Below are 19384 nucleotides of genomic sequence, written 5' to 3'. Positions count from 1 at the left end.
GGAGGGTCACATGTTCCCCACCCTTGCAATAAGGCTTTGGTAACCTAGAGGAATAGGGATGCGGGTAGCGCTGTGGTCTAAACCACTGAGCCTAGAGCTTCCCAATTAGAAGGTCGGCGGTTTGAATCCCTGCGACGGGGTGAGCTCCCGTTGCTCGGTCCCTGCTCCTGCCAACCTAGCAGTTTGAAAGCACGCCAAAAGTGCAAGTAGATAAATAGGTACCGCTCCGGCACGTTTCCGTGCGCTGCTCTGCTTCGCCAGAAGCGGCTTAGTCATGCTGGCCACATGACCTGGAAAAACTGTCTGTGGACAAACGTCGGCTCCCTCGGCCAGTAAAGCGAGATGAGCGCTGCAACCCCAGAGTCGTTCGCGACTTAACTGTCAGGGGTCCTTTTCCTTTACCTTTAACCTAGAGGAGTAATCAGATATTTCTACAACTCCCTGTATGCTGAGCAAATACTAGTTTTACTAGAGAGGGCAAATTTTGTGGAAGTGGTGGTGAGTGACAGGCCAAGTCCTCATCACTGCTGTCCACAGTAGATTGTTGGCGAGTCCTAATCAATGTCACACAGTGACCACTCCCTCTATTCAACCTTCTCCACTATTGTTTGGTGGCCATTGAGGATACTTCTCAAGTGGGGAAGGGAGATTTGGTGTGAGGGACACCAGTTGCTTCTCTCTATAGCGGAAGAACAGTGTGACAAAACACTGTAAGATGCTGTGTTTGTGGCATCAGAACAATGAAGGACTTGCCTCAGTCTTTGTTTGATGGTCTCATCTGTATAATGACATAAGGAGACAACTGCCGTACCCTGTAATGGTGAGTGAGAGCAGTTCATTGGTCTATCTGTAAATGCTTTAAAATAAAATGCTTCTCCCAGCCACAGAAATCAGGTATCTTTGGGAATATAAATATGACACTATTCTTTGTGTTGCTCTAGCCGAAGTCTGACAAGAATTTATAAACAAGAACATGGTTTGCTGCCAGCATGATATAATATTGCCAGGTCTTTTGAGGGGCTTTGCTGTCTTTTATTTATTTTTTATTTTTCCATGTTGGAAGCTCTGATGGATTTTTAGAATTGCAATGACCGTTTGACTTCCAGCAATTAATATTGATTGGCTGCACCAGCATGATTTGTCTGTAAGCACCTCAAAGTCTCGCAGTAAGCAGATTTGCTTCCCCTTTGATTTAGATCCCTTAATTGCAAAGTTGCTGTCACCCCTACCTGAGATGTGGCAAATCCACAGGTTCTACCATTGCTATCTCTGAAGCTTTCAGTGCTGTGTACCTGTCAAATTCCTGCCGGTGAAAGAAGGAACCAAAGGCTCTGAGCAACACAGCTTTCCTAACAAATATCTATCATTTTTAGAAGATCGGGTTCCAATTCTGGGAGAAACCAGAAGAGCAGCCAGTGTGGTCCAAGAAATAAAAATGAGGCTTTCTTTTTTTATCTGGTGTTAACTACCTTGCAATACAGTGGTACCTCTGGTTAAGAACTTAATTCGTTCCGGAGGTCCGTTCTTAACCTGAAACTGTTCTTAACCTGAGGTTTCACTTTAGCTAAAGGGGCCTCCCACTGCCGCCATGCAGCCGCACAATTTCTGTTCTCATCCTGAGGTAAAGTTCTTAACCTGAGGTACTACTTCCGGGTTAGCAGAGTCTGTAACCTGAAGCATCTGAGGTTACCACTGTAAACTGAATGGGGAAAGGTATACTGCAGTGGTGTCCAAACTTTTTTCAAAGAGGGCCAGATTTGATGAAGTGAAGGGTTGTGAGGGCCAACCAAAGGGCCAACCAAAGTTGTGGACCTTTTTTAGGATTGAAGTTATTGGCCTTTTTTTAGGATTTTACCCCAAAGTTGTTGACCTTCTTTTAGGATTGAAGTTGTTGAGGTTTTCTTAAAATTTTACCCCTGGAAATAAACTGCCACAGGGGGCCAAATTAAACCGACCAGCGGACCAGAATAGGCCCCCAAAATGGACTTTTGACATGCCTAGTATACTGGAATAACACAACCATTGGAAACGTGCTGTGCAGATATTTTCCTGCTCTGATCATCATCTCCCTCTTGGCCATCTCATCAGTGTACACAATAGTACCATGATTTAGTCCTTTACATTGTGTGCACAAAGGGAGACAAAACACACACAGCAGATGCGCAGCTGAGATTTGTGCACCACGATGTTCCCCATCCCCTCCTGTTGTTCTGCTGAAGCACACAAGCCCGACTTCTGCTGGCAAGCCTAAAAGGCTACAGCTTGTTTTATAGAGTGAGCAGTTTGTGTTGGTCAACCTGGTCCTTTGTGTTTTGCAAAGCCATGGCAAAAGCTGCTTGGGCTGAAGACAGATGTTCTTTGTTTCGTGACAGATGCATCCTTCCTTTGTCCACACTTAATTTTATTCCCCTTGCCACCCCCCACACTTGCAGAACTGTGATGGCATCCTGTATTGAGGAAGAGGAGCCTGACATCTGCTGTAGCAACAAAAAAGACATCACCAAAGATTTAAAAGGAGCTCAAATTAGGAGCAGCCACACTGTTGTGGAACTGTACTCAGGAATCACCTACAGGGCTTTGGTGGTGGTGGTTGTAGTAATAATGGGGTGGTATTCAACTAAGTAGACCCATTGAAATAAAGGGACCTAACTTATTAATGTTCATTCATTTCAGACAGTCTACTCTGAGTAAAACCTAGGGTACGTACACATTACTGTTTACTCTGGCTTCATTGCATATTCATCCCTGTTCTTTAAATCTATGTAGACAATAGCAGAAATTCTGTTTGATGCCAGTAATAATTGCCGAAAGAGTAAAATGTTACCAAAAATGGTGGGGTGAGGCGCTATCAAAACAGATGAAAATATGAAATCCCAACAGGTTTCAAATCCACCAGGAAATACGAAGACCAGTGGAGGAAGAACATTAGTCACCTCAAAACTCAGGTTTCCATGGCAAGTAGTCTGATCAAGTTATTATAGATGTGCTTGACGTATTAAGAACATTTTAATGCAGTTATCTGGTAGCAAAAAATGAAAATTTGTCTCCCCGCCACACTCTTTGCCTGCTGATTTAAGGAAATATTTTATTCTGCTAAAAAAAGTGCAAAAATGTTTGGTGTTCTAATGGAGGAGAAAGGATGTTGCACAGCAACCTAAAGCTCCTGGAGTAAAAAGCCATTTAAAATAAATGTAATCACAGAGGCAATAAAAAGGTAAATCAGATACTTTTAAGGGGGAGGGTTATATGTGAATGTGTGGAAGAAAGTTCCAACAGTGACTTCTTTATAAGAAAGGCACCTTCCAGAGGCTGTGATTGTAAATGAGGGAGTGGTGAGTGGGAGGGTTTGTTTTAACCCTTGCTTTGGTAGACATTTCCTGCTGAAATTTGCCTCTTTCCATCTTTCAGGGTTCCAGGTGCATTTTTATCCTTGCAAACATGTGCTTGAACTTTCGCAGGAGGCACCGGGGAAGGGAATACTGTGGGAGCTTTTTAATCAAAGGCAAAGGATTAAGCACCTCCTTTTCTTCTTTCTTTTACAACACCCCTCCATCAGGATTGCTCCCTCCCCCGACTGCTTTTCATTTTAAAGCTGCCATTTGGGCCTCCTTATTTGCCTCTTATGGAAGAGAGCACTCTCACTAATCAACAATGTTTCAATCACTGCATGGTGGAAAACAGTAAGGGAGGGGCAATGTGCCCTTGGCTGAACTCCTTGGAGGTGAGCATGGGTACGGACACCATACATACCTTCACAGATGTGTTGAACTGGAATTCAGGTGCAAAAAAGGTAAAGGTAAAGGACCCCTGACAGTCCAGTCGCAGACGATTCTGGGGTTGCGGCGCTCATCTCGCTTTACAGGCCGAGGGAACTGGCATTTGTCTGCAGACAGTTTTTCCGGGTCATGTGGCCAGCATGACTAAGCCACTTCTGGCGAAACCAGAACAGCGCACGGAAACGCCGTTTACCTTCCCACTGGAGCAGTACCTATTTATCTACTTGCACTTTTTTGCATGCTTTCGAACTGCTAGGTTGGCAGGAGCTGGGACCGAGCAATGGGAGGTCACCCTGTTGTGGGGATTCGAACTGCCAACCTTCTGATTGACAAGCCCAAGAGTCTCAGTGGTTTAGACCACAGCACCACCCACGTATAATATCAAAGCAAACTTCTTTACTTGCAGTTAATGCACCAGGGTAACACTTTGGTGTATGTGTAATAACACAAGGGACTTGCAATTAGAAACGGGAGAGAAATTCAATTCACTTCTCATTTGCACTTGAATTTACCTAATTTGCACATTCCAAAATTGCCAAAACACACAGCAAGAGTTCAAAATTTGCACTTCTTTGAATTTTGCGATGCTGTTCGCCAGCCAAGTAGCGTTCACATAACTGCATATACTAGGGCAAAGTGTGCATTAAAATGCATGTATTTATGAAAAATAGCAAACACAAATTCATCATATGAGGGAGACTTGTTTTGGGAAAATATGTATATTAGGCAAAATCGCATGCAAAAATGTGTATATCGGGAGAATATGGATGAATTTTCACAGGGTCTTTTTAAAAATGAAAACTGATATGGAAATATAGAGAACTGAATTTAAGAATGGGGGGAAATGAGAAATTACACATCCCTCCTTGCAACCCACCTGTGTGGATAGTGTCATAATATGGTTTAGTCACATGGTGGCACTAGGCTTAGCAGGAGTCAGGAGTTTGTTTGGCTGTTCTTACTTGAAAGAGTCAATAAAGTTCTTGCATAGGTTCCTGACTGGTGTGTTTCCTTAGTCTTCCAAGGAACCGCCATTTGAGAATGGAAGGAAGACACTTCTGTAACATTCTGATGCAGAACTCTCTCTTGTTTTTCCAGCTTACCTCAACCTATTTACAGCTGATGTCAACACATGCACGGGATATGGTTCTCTGCCACAGCCAGAAGCATAGGAGGAAATTAAACATCAAAGATTCCACTTCAAAGCTTCACAAGTTGGGTGGATCAGTTCTTCCTTGGCAGGTTTGACATGAGCTCTGAGGGTAAGTTTATGAAATCACCTCCAGGAATAAAGCTTTCCAATTGTTTTGACTTGCAAACAATACCTGTTCTAAAAAGCAGGCTTCTTCAGTAGAAGGCCTTAAAGTGAAAAAGATGGGATCTGGATTCATGCAACAGAAATGTGTATACTTGTCACATGGAAGCAGTTTATTGCCTACTGAAGGGCCACCTTTCCCCATATAAACCACTCTGGATTCTGCATGCGTCATCTGAGACCCTTTTGTGTGTGCCTCCTCCATATGAGGTCCAGAGGATGGCAACATGAGAATGGATGTTTTCTGTAGCTCCCCATATGGGGCATGCTCTCCCCTGGTACCCCAGGTTTGCCTGGCAACTTCCTTATATATCTTTAGGCGCCAGGCAAAAATGTTCCTCTTCAACCAGGCCTTTGGCTGATTAATATTCTACAGCCTTTTAAATGTGTCTGTGGGACAGGTGTGTGTTGTTTTGCTGTTTTGCTTTACTTATTGTCATGTTTTTATCCTGTATTTTACTCTGTAAATCTTATGATTACCCTGAGATCTTATGATGAAGGCTGGTATATAAATCTAATTAACAACAACAACAACACTTCCTCCCTGTCTCCAACTATTGATCTAAACCTGTTCACAGAGCCTCCACATCTGCACTGCCGCTGATACAAAATATATTTTTAGTTGTGGGCATCATTTTGACTGTATCATTTTGTGTTTGTTAAGATTGTGACAATTTTAGTACATATACACTTTGACAAAGCTCTGTGGAGTACTGTATTCCAAGAGGATACAGTGGTACCTCAGGTTAAGAACTTAATTCGTTCTGGAGGTCCGTTCTTAACCTGAAACTGTTCTTAACCTGAGGTAGCACTTTAGCTAATGGGGCCTCCTGCTGCCACCGCACAATTTCTGTTCTCATCCTGAGGTAAAGTTCTTAACCCGAGGTACTATTTCTGGGTTAGCAGAGTCTGTAACCTGAAGCGTCTGTAACCTAAATCATCTGTAACCTGAAGCATCTGTAACCTAAAGCGTCTGTAACCTGAAGCATCTGTAACTTGAGGTACCACTGTATTCTGTATGCAGTTGTTTTATCTTTGTTTTAAATAATTTAAACACACACAATGTACATGCATAGGTTCTATCTTCACTGGAATGCAGAATTCAGATCATGCAGAGGAACCTAATGTGTGCATAGCTTTTTATGGAGAAACATAGGAAGATGACTTATGATCCCAGGTCAGGCTACTTGGTAGCTGCCCCTTGGGGTATATGTGTGCTTTCTGAGTGCAAAGATATTCACAATCACCCACCCTGGGAAGCATAAAATCTGAAATGGTTACCACTTGATCACTTGATTATGCTGATTGTATAAACTACTCCTAAGCTCCTATTTTTTCACATTCTGCCTGCACAGTGCAGTCTCATAGGTACGGCAGCAATCAAGTAGGCTCTTTGGCTGTGTACGTTAAATACAAGGGCAAATTTTGAGCAAGAAACGAGAAAAGAAACAAGCCTGCTTCTGTAGTCAATCTATGTAAACAACTCATGGGGAATAAAGATAGAACTGAAAGTAGATCTTTGTTCCATTGAGAATGTCTACAGCTGTGCATTCCAAGCCAGGGCTGCTCTTGGTAGTCATAGTTAGCTCATCGCACAAATTAAAGCACCACTGCTTATTTGCCCTGTGGTGCTATGGCGACACCATCTGTTGAGCCACAGAAATGGCCTGAAGTGTCCTGTGTGCTTTTGATTGTGTGGCAAAAATGGGATTTGTGAATTTTGCGGAAGATGGGTGAGAGATGGTACACAATGCACTCCACTGGGACTAATTAATAAATGCAATTAACATACATATTTTTTTGGAATGTAATTAACAAAGGAGGGGATGCCTGGAAAGCCTCAGAACTGTAGGGAATGGAATGGAATGGAAAGGGGAAGGTTAGTTCTTTATCTCCCTGCTAAGGTGCTCAGAAATACTGGTGGACAACGAAAGAGGTTTAAAGACACTCTCAAGGCAAATCTTTAAAAATGCAGTATAAGCACAGATACAGTGGTACCTCAGGTTACATACGCTTCAGGTTACAGATGCTTCAGGTTACAAATTCCGCTAACCCAGAAATAGTACCTCGGGTTAAGAACTTTGCTTCAGAATGAGAACAGAAATCGTGCTCCAGCGGCGCGGCAGCAGCAGGATGTCCCATTAGCTAAAGAGGTGCTTCAGGTTAAGAACAGTTTCAGGTTAAGAACAGACCTCCAGAACAAATTAAGTACTTAACCCGAGGTACTACTGTAATTGGGAAACACTGGCCTGTGAGCGCTCCAATTGGAGAATAGCCTTTACCAAAGATGCCATGGACTTTAAAGGAACACAAACTCAGGACAAAAAGGAGAAATGAGCTAAGAGGAAGGCATATTTGGCAGATCCTCACCGTGATCAACTCCCACCCGGAAACCTATGTCCCCACTGAGGAAGGACGTATGGATCCGGAATTGGCCTCCACATTCACTTATGGACACACCATAATCTTACTTGGCTATGAGTGATGATGATGAAGAAGAAGAAGAAGAAGAAGAAGAAGAAGAAGAAGAAGAAGCTCAGAAATATCTTCATTCTAAAGGGACTATTTGTAATTTAAGCCTCCATGGACACCAATGGGAGCTTCCCTTGAAATGCAAATAGCAATGATGGAGAGAGCCTGGGAGACAAAGCATGAAACATCCTGTTCTCTCACACATACCTCAGTCCCTAGGCTGCTTTGACTTCTTCACCTCTGCTGCTTACGTAACAAACAAACAAAATGCACACGTTTTAGCCTTGCATCTAGCTTGGCCCTTAAGGCAAAGTCACACAAGATTTGGCTGCTTGGAGGCCAGCCTGTGCTAAGCAGTTGATGTGCATCCGCTGCCACCTGTAGGATTGAACTTTTGAGCATGGGGTGGAGATTCTAGAGAAATCACACTTTCCCACATGTGCTGAAAGTGAATTGTTTGGGGCCTGCACACCACAGCGTCCATAAATTGATGGCAATACAAGATGCAGGCTTCCCAATTTCCCTGTGGCTACATTGTTTCTGATGGCCACATAGCTGGACTTGTTGTGTGAAATGGGAAGTGACAATAAAGCAATAAGTGCACATGGTGATCTTGTGGGTGAGCGTTGCAGCTGTGAAGTGCAGGTTTAAACTATAAATGGACTAAGTGCATACTTAAACTGAATGTCATAACATGTATGTACCTTACATATATTTATTTATGGAAGATGTAAATATAACCAAGTTTTAATGTGCTTGGAGCAATTGGCATTGTGCTAACTCAGCTCAAGACAGTAACAATCTCTCTTCCAAACCTCTCTCTACTACATTTACAGCCAAATTCTAAACCGGAACAACAAAAAGCCTCAAACACACTTGGAATATTAAAGCTGTTCTAGTTGGCAGAGAGGGTTGGCAGGTCAGAAGAATAGCAGAACCAGAGATTTCAGGGTCCAAACCTGAGACCCGGTAGGGAGACTGGTGAGAAGGATGGGCACTCACTGCCATATAACCTTCCCACAAACAAATCTGAAGAAATGCTCAATAAAGGTTTGTAAGCTTTGTTCAAGGAAATCAGGATGCAAGCTCAATAAAATAGGTGGTTGGTGGAGCAATTGTTCCCAGATCTGACTTGTTAATTCCTGCTTTTGGGGAGACTCTGTTTCGCACTCTTATTTTGAATCAATAAGGGTGAGGCAGGAATTCAAAACTCAACTGCATTCTTAACAACACCTGAACTGTTTTTCATCACAGCCCAGATGGAAATCTCACTGGCATAGGGTTATTTTCCAGACAATGGTTCTGTTATCTTTGGTCATCGCCTTCCACAGAATGAGTTCCTTATCTTGCCAGGTCAGATTTCTGTTTCCTAGATTACTGCAAAAGGAAGTGGCTTTTTCTCTCTGACGAATTCTCTCACAAAGTAAGCTTCACCTCCCAGTAGTGACCTGGGGCTGTTGAGGGACCTTTGTAAGGCACAGGAAAAGGAGTTGGCATTTATAACACACAGCTGGGAAGTTGCCAGCAGAAGGGAGGTTAAAAGGGGCTATGCTATGAGCCAGCTGCATGTTTGTACACTATGAAATCATTGCTGTACTAAATGGTATGTTGCTGGATCGAACACAGTGGAACCATGCTGTGATTTCAAGGAACGATTCATGAACATTGTTTGTCTTTGGAATTACCAGTACTTAAGATGATGGCATGCCACCAAAATATCCCATCCTCTATATAGCATTATACCATCTCAGTACAGTATGTGATGGGAGTTTTGCAGGAAATGCCGCTCGTGTGGCCATTGATAATACTTCCAATGCAGTCCAGGGGCCATAAATCTTGTCATTTTGGCTTCATTTTATCCCTTGCTTAATGTACCTTCTTTAAAAGTCCTTTTGCATTCAATATGTTGATTTGTGAATGTCTCGTTCAATCATCCCTCTAATTATACCACAGTCATTTCCACAACGACATCAGTTCTTGTTTCATGTCTCATTTATGAGACAGGTGAAGCTTGGTGTCTGACCTTCACAAGTGTCTACCCACATTATATGAGCTTGATGCAAGCTATTAAAGATAAGATAGCATTGCCTTTTGTGAAATCACATATGCTATCAACAAATGTGACTTACTGAAAGATCAGTAAATGTCTTACTTAACTGCTTGGTAATAAGCTTGGAAAGATAAATGAGGGGGTGGAGATCACTCAATTTCAGAATCTGGAGCTCGGCTGAGTCATTTTGATCCCTCAATTTTCTTCTTTTTACATGTCTGGCTTTTTAAAATAGCTTAAGTATCAAGGACACATAGTATAACTTTTAATTCCCCTTAGACTTCAAATAATGCATCATTAGATACCCCTGGAAATGTTCCAGTAGCTCTGAACCAATATTATAATTGTATTTGAAGATCTCTTTGGATTCAGCCTTGAGGTAATGTTGAAACTTCATCAATTTTCCTTATGCTCAAATATGAATATTGCCCAAAAAATAGTACCCAGGTTTATTTTGGGCCATAAAGCTAGTTTGAGAACCATATTTGAGATCACAGCTGTTTTCACTTCAAGAAGTTAAGTGGCAGCCAAATATATTTTACTGTGTGAAGCAAAAATCAAAATAGTGCACCCACCCAGACCCCATTCTTCAAACAGAAGTTGACTTAACTGGCAGCAGTTGAATTGTACTTCAGCACTGACAGCAAGACAGCATCCCCACCCCCAATGCATCTGGGGTAAGGAGACTAGCTTAGGGGGCATTTGTGTCATGGACTGGCTGGATGCAGAGGAGTGATAGAAAGCAGGATGTCTCCCCCTCTTGCCGTGACCAGCTGGTGTCCCAGACCAGGAAAGGTATGAAGAGGGAGGAGCAATGGCAGGCATGGCGATAGAGTCTCAGATTGCTTGGGAAGCACCAGGAGGAGGAGGAGATTTAGGCAACTGTGGGAAGGTGGGGGCCTTAAGTTCCCACAACTGCCTCATAGGGGCAAGATCTACTGGGGCAAGTTGCTCACTAGGCCTGTCCTCCTGAGCAGACCTGACCTTGTTTCCTTGAATAAAAAGTTAACTTCACTGATACCGTGTGATTTATTGCTGACCTGCTCCTGACAATAGGGGGCTGTTATATAGTGCACGGGGCACAGGTGGTGCTGTGGGTTAAACCACAGAGCCTAGGACTTGCCGATCAGAAGATTAGCGGTTCGAATCCCCTCGACGGGGTGAGCTCCCGTTGCTCGGTCCCTGCTCCTACCAACCTAGCAGTTCGAAAGCACGTCAAAGTTCAAGTAGATAAATAGGTACCGCTCCAGCGGGAAGGTAAACGGCGTTTCCATGAGCTGCTCTGGTTCGCCAGAAGCGGCTTAGTCATGCTGGCCACATGACCCAGAAGCTGTACACCGGCTCCCTCGGCCAATAAAGCGAGATGAGCGCCGCAACCTCAGAGTCGGTCACGACTGGACCTAATGGTCAGGGGTCCCTTTACCTTTACCTTTATATAGTACACAGAGCTCTGTCCCTAGAAACAACCAGATCCCAAACATGGGACTGAGGTCACCTGTATTCCTCACTTCTCTTGTCCTACAACAACGTGATAGGAAATGACAAGACAAGATTCTGTTCTCATTTACGATTCCAGTCTTCAGTCTTGTCATCCAGACTTAGCTGCACAGATGCCAATATTTGACTAGATGCAAAAATATGTGTACACCAAATACACTGTGGTTTGTTGTGCAGAAGAGAGACTATAAAAACAAAGAACGCTTATGATGATGTAAAGCTACTGTATACCTAATTAATTAGAAATCCTACGGCTGGCGTATCAAATTAACAGAAGCAGCAAGACAGAACATGCTTCATAATAATGCATGCTATTCCATTTATTACCAGCATTTCTGCAGTAATAAGTAGGCAATCATTCATCATGTCATTTCCCATTAGAGCCAGGCATGTACGTGCTAAGAACATCCAGGTCATGTTTATGCCAGTTTAACATGAAATGGAACAAAATGCATCACTCATATAATTGTCTAATAACTTAAGACTTTTGTTATGAACCGTTACACAGCTAGGCTCCTGAAAAAACATCGAATTCAAATGGATTTACAGTGTACAAATATGTGCAGGATCACAGTCTATGTGTCCAGTTTCAAGAACATTCAAGAGCACTACACAAATAAGAAACAGTATTGCTCTTAAATGTATTTTCTTCTAAGTGCTTTCAGCCTGAAGCCCAGATTTTAGGTATAAAAGTTCTGTAAAAGAACTACAGTCAATTATTGGTTGTCGAACGTAATCAGTTCCAGAATCCCGTTCAGTTTCTGAAATGTTCGACAACCAAGGTGCTGCTTCCGATGGCCCCAGGAATCTTCCTCACCCTGCCGCCGCCGCCATCTTGAGGACTTGTGGTTGGAGTGGTTCCTAATCCTCAGTAACCTCATGGCTGAAACCTCCATGGACCCACTGAAATCACTTGAATCACATTTAGCAGCTGAATAACTAAAGCATGTATGTGTCTTGTCTCATTTATACTACCATGGAACAAAGGAAGCCTCATATTCTTACATTCTTTTGAATTCCAAACGATCCAATCTTCTAATAATAAACATAGATTTCTGTCTCTCTCACTATATTGCCTCTGGATTTCAACCTACATTTAAATATTTGATGCTACACACGACTGGTAACTGGGTTTTGTTTTCGTTTTTTTCATGTCAGGCAGAAGTGCAAATATTAATTACTGAGGTTTAATTTCATGCCTGCTTGGAACAGTGGCAACACTATCAGTTTTGTGTTGTTTTGTTATATATTATCAAAGGAACTGGCTGAGAATGAATCATAGAATCATAGAATTGTAGAGTCTGGAAGGGACACCAGGGGTTTTCTAAGCCAACCCTCTGCAATGCAGAAATCTCAACTAAATTGTCCATGACAGATGACCATCCAAACTCTGCTTAAAAACCTCCAAGGAAGGAGAGTTCACAAGCTCCTGTGGGAATCCATTCCACCATCAAACAGCTCTTACTGTCAGAAAGTTCTTCCTTATGTTTAGTTGGAATCTCCTTTCTTCCATGTGATGGCCCTAAAAATATTTGAAGATAGCTATCATATCTCCTCTCAGTCTCCTCCTTACCAAGCTAAACATACCCAACTCCCTCAGCCGTTCCTCATAAGGCTTGGTTTCCAGACCCTTGATCATTTTAGTTGCCCTCCTGGCTTCCCAACCAGGGGATCTTAACATTTCTTTTTTTTTATTTTTTTTATAAAATTTTTATTGGTTTTACAGAATACAGAAATACAAAGAAAAACAAATAAAGACAGAAAAAGAAAAAAGTAGATGTTTCAAATTTCCATATTCCCTTTATCTGGACTTCCCCACATCTTCCAGACTCTGCATTATTTATAGTACAAACTTCAGCAATTTATTATCTTGTTTCATGACTTATTGTATCTTTCAATTTATCATGTTTCCAAATTCAAAATATTGTATCCCAATTCTTGTATATCCTATTTAAAACACAATAAAGCTTATTTCATTGTTCCACCTTTAGCTTTTTGTACCTTAGTTTTCATTTCATCTAATTACAATTGCTGGGGCTGGTGTTTCCTAAAAAATGCATTTTCTTAACATTCATACAACTTACAATGTTTTTGCAAATAGTCCTTGAATTTTTTCCAGTCCTCTTTTATTACTTCTTCTCCCAAATCTCGGATTCTGCCAGTCATTTCAGCCAGTTCCATATAGTCCATCAACTGCGTCTGCCATTCCTCCAGTGTGGGTAAATCTTGTGTCTTCCAATACTTCGCAATGAGAATTCTTGCTGCTGTAGTAGCATACATAAAAAAAGTTCTGTCCTTCTTTAACACACTCTGGTCTACAATGCCCAGGAGAAAGGCCTCTGGTTTCTTAGGAAAGGTGTACCTAAACACCTTTTTTAACTCATTATGAATCATCTCCCAGAAGGCCTTCACTTTCGGGCATGTCCACCAGAGGTGAAAGAATGTCCCTTCCGCCTCTTTACACTTCCAACATTTGTTGTCAGACAAGTGATATATCTTAGCAAGCTTGACTGGGGTCATGTACCACCGGTATATCATTTTCATAATATTTTCCTTCAGGGCACTACATGCTGTGAATTTCATTCCGGTGTTCCATAACCTTTCCCAGTCTTCAAACATAATGTTGTGCCCAATATCCTGTGCCCATTTTATCATGGCGGATTTGACTGTCTCATCCTGAGTATTCCATTTGAGCAGCAAGTTATACATTCTCGAAAGTAGTTTATTTTTTGGCTCTAACAATTCTGTCTCTAGTTTCGATTTTTCCACCTGGAATCCCACCTTCTTGTCCACTTTAAAAACCTCCTGAATTTGTGCATAGTGCAACCAATCTCGCACCTTGTTTTTTAATTTTTCCAAGCTCTGCAACCTCCAATTGTCTCCAATTTTTTCAATTATTTCCCAATATTTAGGCCAATAGGCCTCCATGTTAAGCCTCTTACGTGCTTTGGCCTCCACCGGTGAAAGCCACCTCGGGGTCTTACTCTCCAATAAGTCTTTATATTTTGTCCAGACCATCAAAATTGCTCTTCTGACAATATGGTTTTTAAACAGTTTGTGCACTTTAACCTTGTCATACCACAAATATGCATGCCACCCAAAAGCATTATCAAACCCTTCCAGATCTAGGACATCAGTGTTCTCCAGTAAAATCCAATCTTTCAACCAGCAGAAGGCTGCAGATTCATAATATAACCTCAAGTCTGGCAGGGCAAATCCCCCTCTTTCTTTCACATCAGTTAGTATTTTAAACTTTATTCGGGGCTTTTTGCCCTGCCAAACAAACTTAGAAATATCCTTCTGCCACTTTCCAAAACATTCCACCTTGTCCACGATCTGAAGGGCCTGAAACAAAAATAACATTTTCGGCAATACATTCATCTTTATAGCTGCTATTCGACCCAAAAAGGAAAGTTTCAATCTTGACCATATTTCCAAATCTCTTTTAATCTCTGACCAACATTTCTCATAGTTATCTTTAAACAAATTCAAATTTTTGGAGGTCAGATACACCCCTAGGTATTTTACTTTTTTAACCACATTTAATTCTGTTTCTTTCAGAAATTCATCTGTTTCTGTAATTGTCAAATTTTTTGCTAAAACCTTGGTTTTTTGCTTATTCAGCTTAAATCCAGCCACCCGACCAAAGTCAGAAATTAATTCTAACACTCTTTTAGTACTAGAGACTGGCTCCTGTAATGTTAATACCAAGTCATCTGCAAATGCCTTCAATTTATATTGTTTCACTCCGACCTCAATTCCTTGTACAGACCTGTCCTTTCTAATCATATTCAATAACACCTCCAGGACTGAAATAAACAATAGGGGGGATAGGGGGCACCCCTGCCGTGTTCCTTTTTCAATTTTAAACTCCTCTGTCACCACATTGTTTACTATCAATTTAGCTTTTTGTTCTGAATATATTGCTTCTATACCATTTTCAAACCCCCGTCCCACTCCCATCCCTTCCAAATTTTTCTTCATAAACATCCAAGAAATATTGTCAAAGGCTTTCTCCGCATCGATAAAAATTAACACCGCTCTAGTATTAAGATTAGTTTGTAAAAGCTCCAAAATGTCAATGATGTTTCTAGTATTGTCAAACAAATGCCTACCGGGGAGAAAGCCTGCCTGATCTTTATGGATCACTTCGTTAAGAACCTTTTTGAATCTACTTGCCAAAATGTCTGCAAAAATTTTGTAATCCACATTTAGGAGTGAGATGGGACGGTAGTTCTTAAGTTGGGTCTTTTCAGTTTCTAGTTTAGGTATCAATGTGATGAAAGCTTCTTTCCACGTTTCCGGTGCCTTCTTCCCCTCCATGATCTGATTACAGACCTCCATCAAGGGTTGCAACAAATAGTCCTTCAAAACCTTATAATATTTGGAGGTGAGTCCATCAGGGCCTGGAGATTTGCCTAATTGAAGGTTCTGAATGGCACTTTCAATTTCCTGCTGTGTAATTTTACCATTCAGGATTGTTCTCATTTCCTGTGGTATTTTTTGTAATCCATTGGTTTTAACGAATTGATCCACTTCAGATTCTTTCTGCGGCCCTTGTGTATAAAGTTCTTTGAAGTATCTCTGGAAACACTTCCTAATTTCCTCGGGTTTCTAAACAATTCTCCCTTCAATCTCTAGATTTGTAACAGTATTTAGTTTTTGTCTCTTCTTTAACTGCCATGCTAGCAGTTTCCCACACTTATTTGCTGATTCAAAAGATCTTTGTTTCATTTGTTTAATTTTCCATTCCACCTCTTGGTTTATCAATTTCGAATATTGTGCTTGGAAAAATTTCACTTCTCTCAGCACTTCCTTCGACTTGGGCCTAGATCTTAATTTTTTCTCTCCTTCTCTTATTTTCTCCAATATCTTCTCTTTCTTTTCATTCCAGAGTCTTTTCTTGATCGTATTTTGTTGTATTAGAAACCCTCTCATTACTGCTTTACTTGCGTCCCAGATTGTTCTTTTTTCCACCGTAGTATTTAAATTTATCTCAAAGTAGTCCTTTAAAGCTTTTTGGGCCTTCTTTACAATCTCCTGATCTCTAAATAAAGTGTCATTCATTTTCCATCTGAAGGATCCGGTCGTGTTTAGTCTCAATTCCACTTTCAGAGCATTATGGTTGGAGCAGGTTCTTGGGCAGATTTCCACTTTTCTAGTTTTAGGTGCCAGTCCTTTAGTTGTCCATATTTGGTCGATTCTTGTCCATGACAGATGAGCTTCGGAAAAGAAAGTTCCTTCTTTTCCTAGGGGGTTCTTAACCCTCCATATGTCAATCAAGTCCATATTGTCAGTCATTTCAAAAAAAGTTTTAGGTAGTCTGCCATTTTTCGATATGTTTGCACTTTGCGACTTATCCATGTTTACAGACACGACTCCATTCATATCTCCCAACATAATAATGTTGTTGTAATCTAAATAGTTCAGTAAAGTCTCATGCAGCTTCTTAAAAAATTCCGATTTTCCATCATTTGGTGCATAAATTCCTAATATTAAAAATTTTTCTCCTTGTGTTTGAACTTCAATCGCCAAAATTCTGCCTTGTTCATCTTTAAATAAAAATTTCGGTGACAGGCTCTCCTTTGCATATATCACTACTCCTCTTTTCTTAACTCTGTCCGAGGAAATAAATTCCTGGCCTAACCTTTTATTAATTAACACTTTCCTATGGAGCCTTGTCACATGGGTTTCTTGCAGACAAATGATATCCAATTGTTCTTTTTTCAAAATGTGAAATACTTTTCTTCTTTTTTCTGGAGAATTTCCGCCATTTATGTTCCAACTAAGAAGTTGCAGAGACATCCTGAATCAATTTATAGATCCTACAATGGGGTGTCTTGCTTTTCCTCTGGTCCCGGTGGTGGTAATATTGGTCCAGCTCCAGGCAATGCAGATTCTGGTGGTGGCAGTGGCCAAGAAGTTATTACTCCTTTCTGGAGGTCTTCCCCGTGATCGTGTAGGAACTTCTGCTGGTCCTCTGGTGTTTTAATCCTTACTTTCCTTCCTTTGTAGGTAAATAGGGGATCTTAACATTTCAACAACAACGACAAATCTGCTATGTAAAATGTAAAACAGGTTTGCAGTGTGCGAGTGATGGAAGTCGTAGTCCAAAACTTCTAAAGGGCACCAGGCTGACGAAAGTCGCAACAGTATATTTCCTGCACCATTAATGAAGCTATCAAGAAAATGACCAGTGAACATGTACAGATTGCCTTTCATTACCCCCCCTGCTCTTAACAAATTAAGCCCCCTTTTAGCTCTGCCTTCTATTTCCACATCTCACAGTGAGATAACTGATTTGAGTCGCAAGATTGAACCATCAGCTAAAAACAGCCAAAGCTCTATGCATTAGCAGTCTTCAAGATGTAAACAAAGCCTTTAATTAGCAGACACATGGGTTGTTAGGGTGCCCTCAAGAACAGCTAGATTGTCTCAGCAGCCTCTTTCCTCCCTTCTGCCTTTGCTCTCAGCTTGGGGCTACTCTTCTGGCTGGCTGGTTCCTTTTCATAGGCTTGAAATAATGGTTTGAAGTAAAAATGGAATGAGCAGAGATGTTCTGAGCAGAAAGGGAGGGGGGAGTGAAGCTCTACTGCATGCAGAAATAAATGGCAGCTCCATGCTTCCTTACTTGGTACAGTGGTACCTCAGGTTAAGTACTTAATTCATTCCAGAGGTCCGTTCTTAACCTGAAACTGTTCTTAACCTGAAGCACCACTTTAGCTAATGGGGCCTCCTGCTGCCGCTACACCGCCACTGCACAATTTCTGTTCTCATCCTGAAGCAAAGTTCTTAACCTGAGGTAATATTTCTGGGTTAGCAAGTCTGTAACCTGAAGTGTATGTAACCCGAGGTACCACTGTACTGAGTCCCATGGAATCCCACAATGTATAGCATTGCATTGGGCTTAACCGTGAAGCTTGGCAGGTAATCTTCTGCAGTTACTCACACTTTACCTCACAGAGATATTGTTTTGAGGGTAAAACAAATAAAAGCAACCCCTTTGGATTCTGGGTTGTCGCTTTTCTTTGTGGGGTTGCAAGTATATCCTCACAGGCATAAAGCTTTGTTTGTTTCCTCGATGAATGCTGAGCTGTGGTGGAACTGTGACATCAACGCAATACCATTGTCTGTAAGCCCCAATTCAAGTGTTAAGGAGGCCGAAGACTAAGAAACTGTACAGCTCACCTTCCTCTCCACACCAAAGTGAAAAATAAAAGCCTCTCCCCGTTGAAATAGAGGCTACAGTGGTACCTCGGGTTACATATGCTTCAGGTTACATACGCTTCAGGTTACAGACTCAGCTAACCCAGAAATATTACCTCAGGTTAAGAACTTTGCTTCAGGATGAGAACAGAAATCATGCACCAGTGGCGCAGCGGCAGCGGGAGGCCCCATTAGCTAAAGTGGTGCTTCAGGTTAAGAACAGTTTCAGGTTAAGAACAGACCTCCAGAATGAATGAAGTTCTTAACTGCCACCTCAGCAGACTTTTTCTTGCCCCCTCCTGCCCCACCCCCACCAACTACTTTCCAATCCAGCTGCGGTGAGCGGGTGGGGAGCAGCCTGGGAATTTGGTTTGGCTTTACGTTAGACTGCCTGAACATTATATATGGGCTTGATTTGTATGCATTAGATAGCTCTATAGAAACTGTACTTTGACATAATGCTTTCCAGATGACTCACCGTCTCATTTTTTGAAGGGCTGTGTAGCTTAGCATTTCTGTCCAGCTCGGATTAAATCCAGAGCTTCCTTGAAGTTCTTCTCTTCAACTATGTTCTCTGTACATTCTCCGTACATTTGCAACAAAACAATAACGTGATGTGCTTTCAAATGCAGCCTGTGATAAACTATGCAAATGCTTCTCCAGATGGTAGGAAGAGGAAAGCATGAATGAAACTACAGTGAAAACCCTCAACGATATTCCCACACCACTCCCTCTGCCCCACCTCAAAATTGTCAACTTGTGTTTTAGTTCTTCTTTATTCATATCAAGCAAAAACCAAAAAAGGCACCCATAAACATTAACAAATTGAACATGGTACATAACTGAGGTCTCTAGAACAATAGACACAATTGCTCCTTCTTCTGCTAGGTCTACAAGCAACATGCCAATAAATGAGAAACACTCTGCCAGTCATTGACAAACAGGAATATTTGTCAAAGAGATAGGAATGAAAACGATGTTACTGAAACAATTCATATCAAAACGCCTCCCAATTTGTCACAATTTTATCAGGCATAGGCAAACTTGGCCCTCCAGATGTTTTGGGGA

At 41.6% G+C, this 19384-nt stretch overlaps 1 long non-coding RNA gene across 1 annotated transcript; it reads left to right on the top strand.

Moving 5' to 3' along the window:
- Positions 1–3613: 3613 nt before the first annotated feature.
- Positions 3614–19056, top strand: LOC309348185. Its single transcript, XR_014159279.1, has 3 exons — positions 3614–3721; positions 4875–5038; positions 18949–19056. It is a non-coding gene; the product is annotated as an uncharacterized lncRNA (long non-coding RNA).
- Positions 19057–19384: the final 328 nt, after the last annotated feature.

Source organism: Podarcis erhardii (genome assembly GCF_964252035.2).
Source record: "Podarcis erhardii genome assembly, chromosome: 8".
Classification (NCBI taxonomy): domain Eukaryota; kingdom Metazoa; phylum Chordata; class Lepidosauria; order Squamata; family Lacertidae; genus Podarcis; species Podarcis erhardii.
The sequence above is the reverse complement of the archived record's forward strand: the minus strand, read 5'-3'. Positions and strand labels throughout refer to the sequence as shown.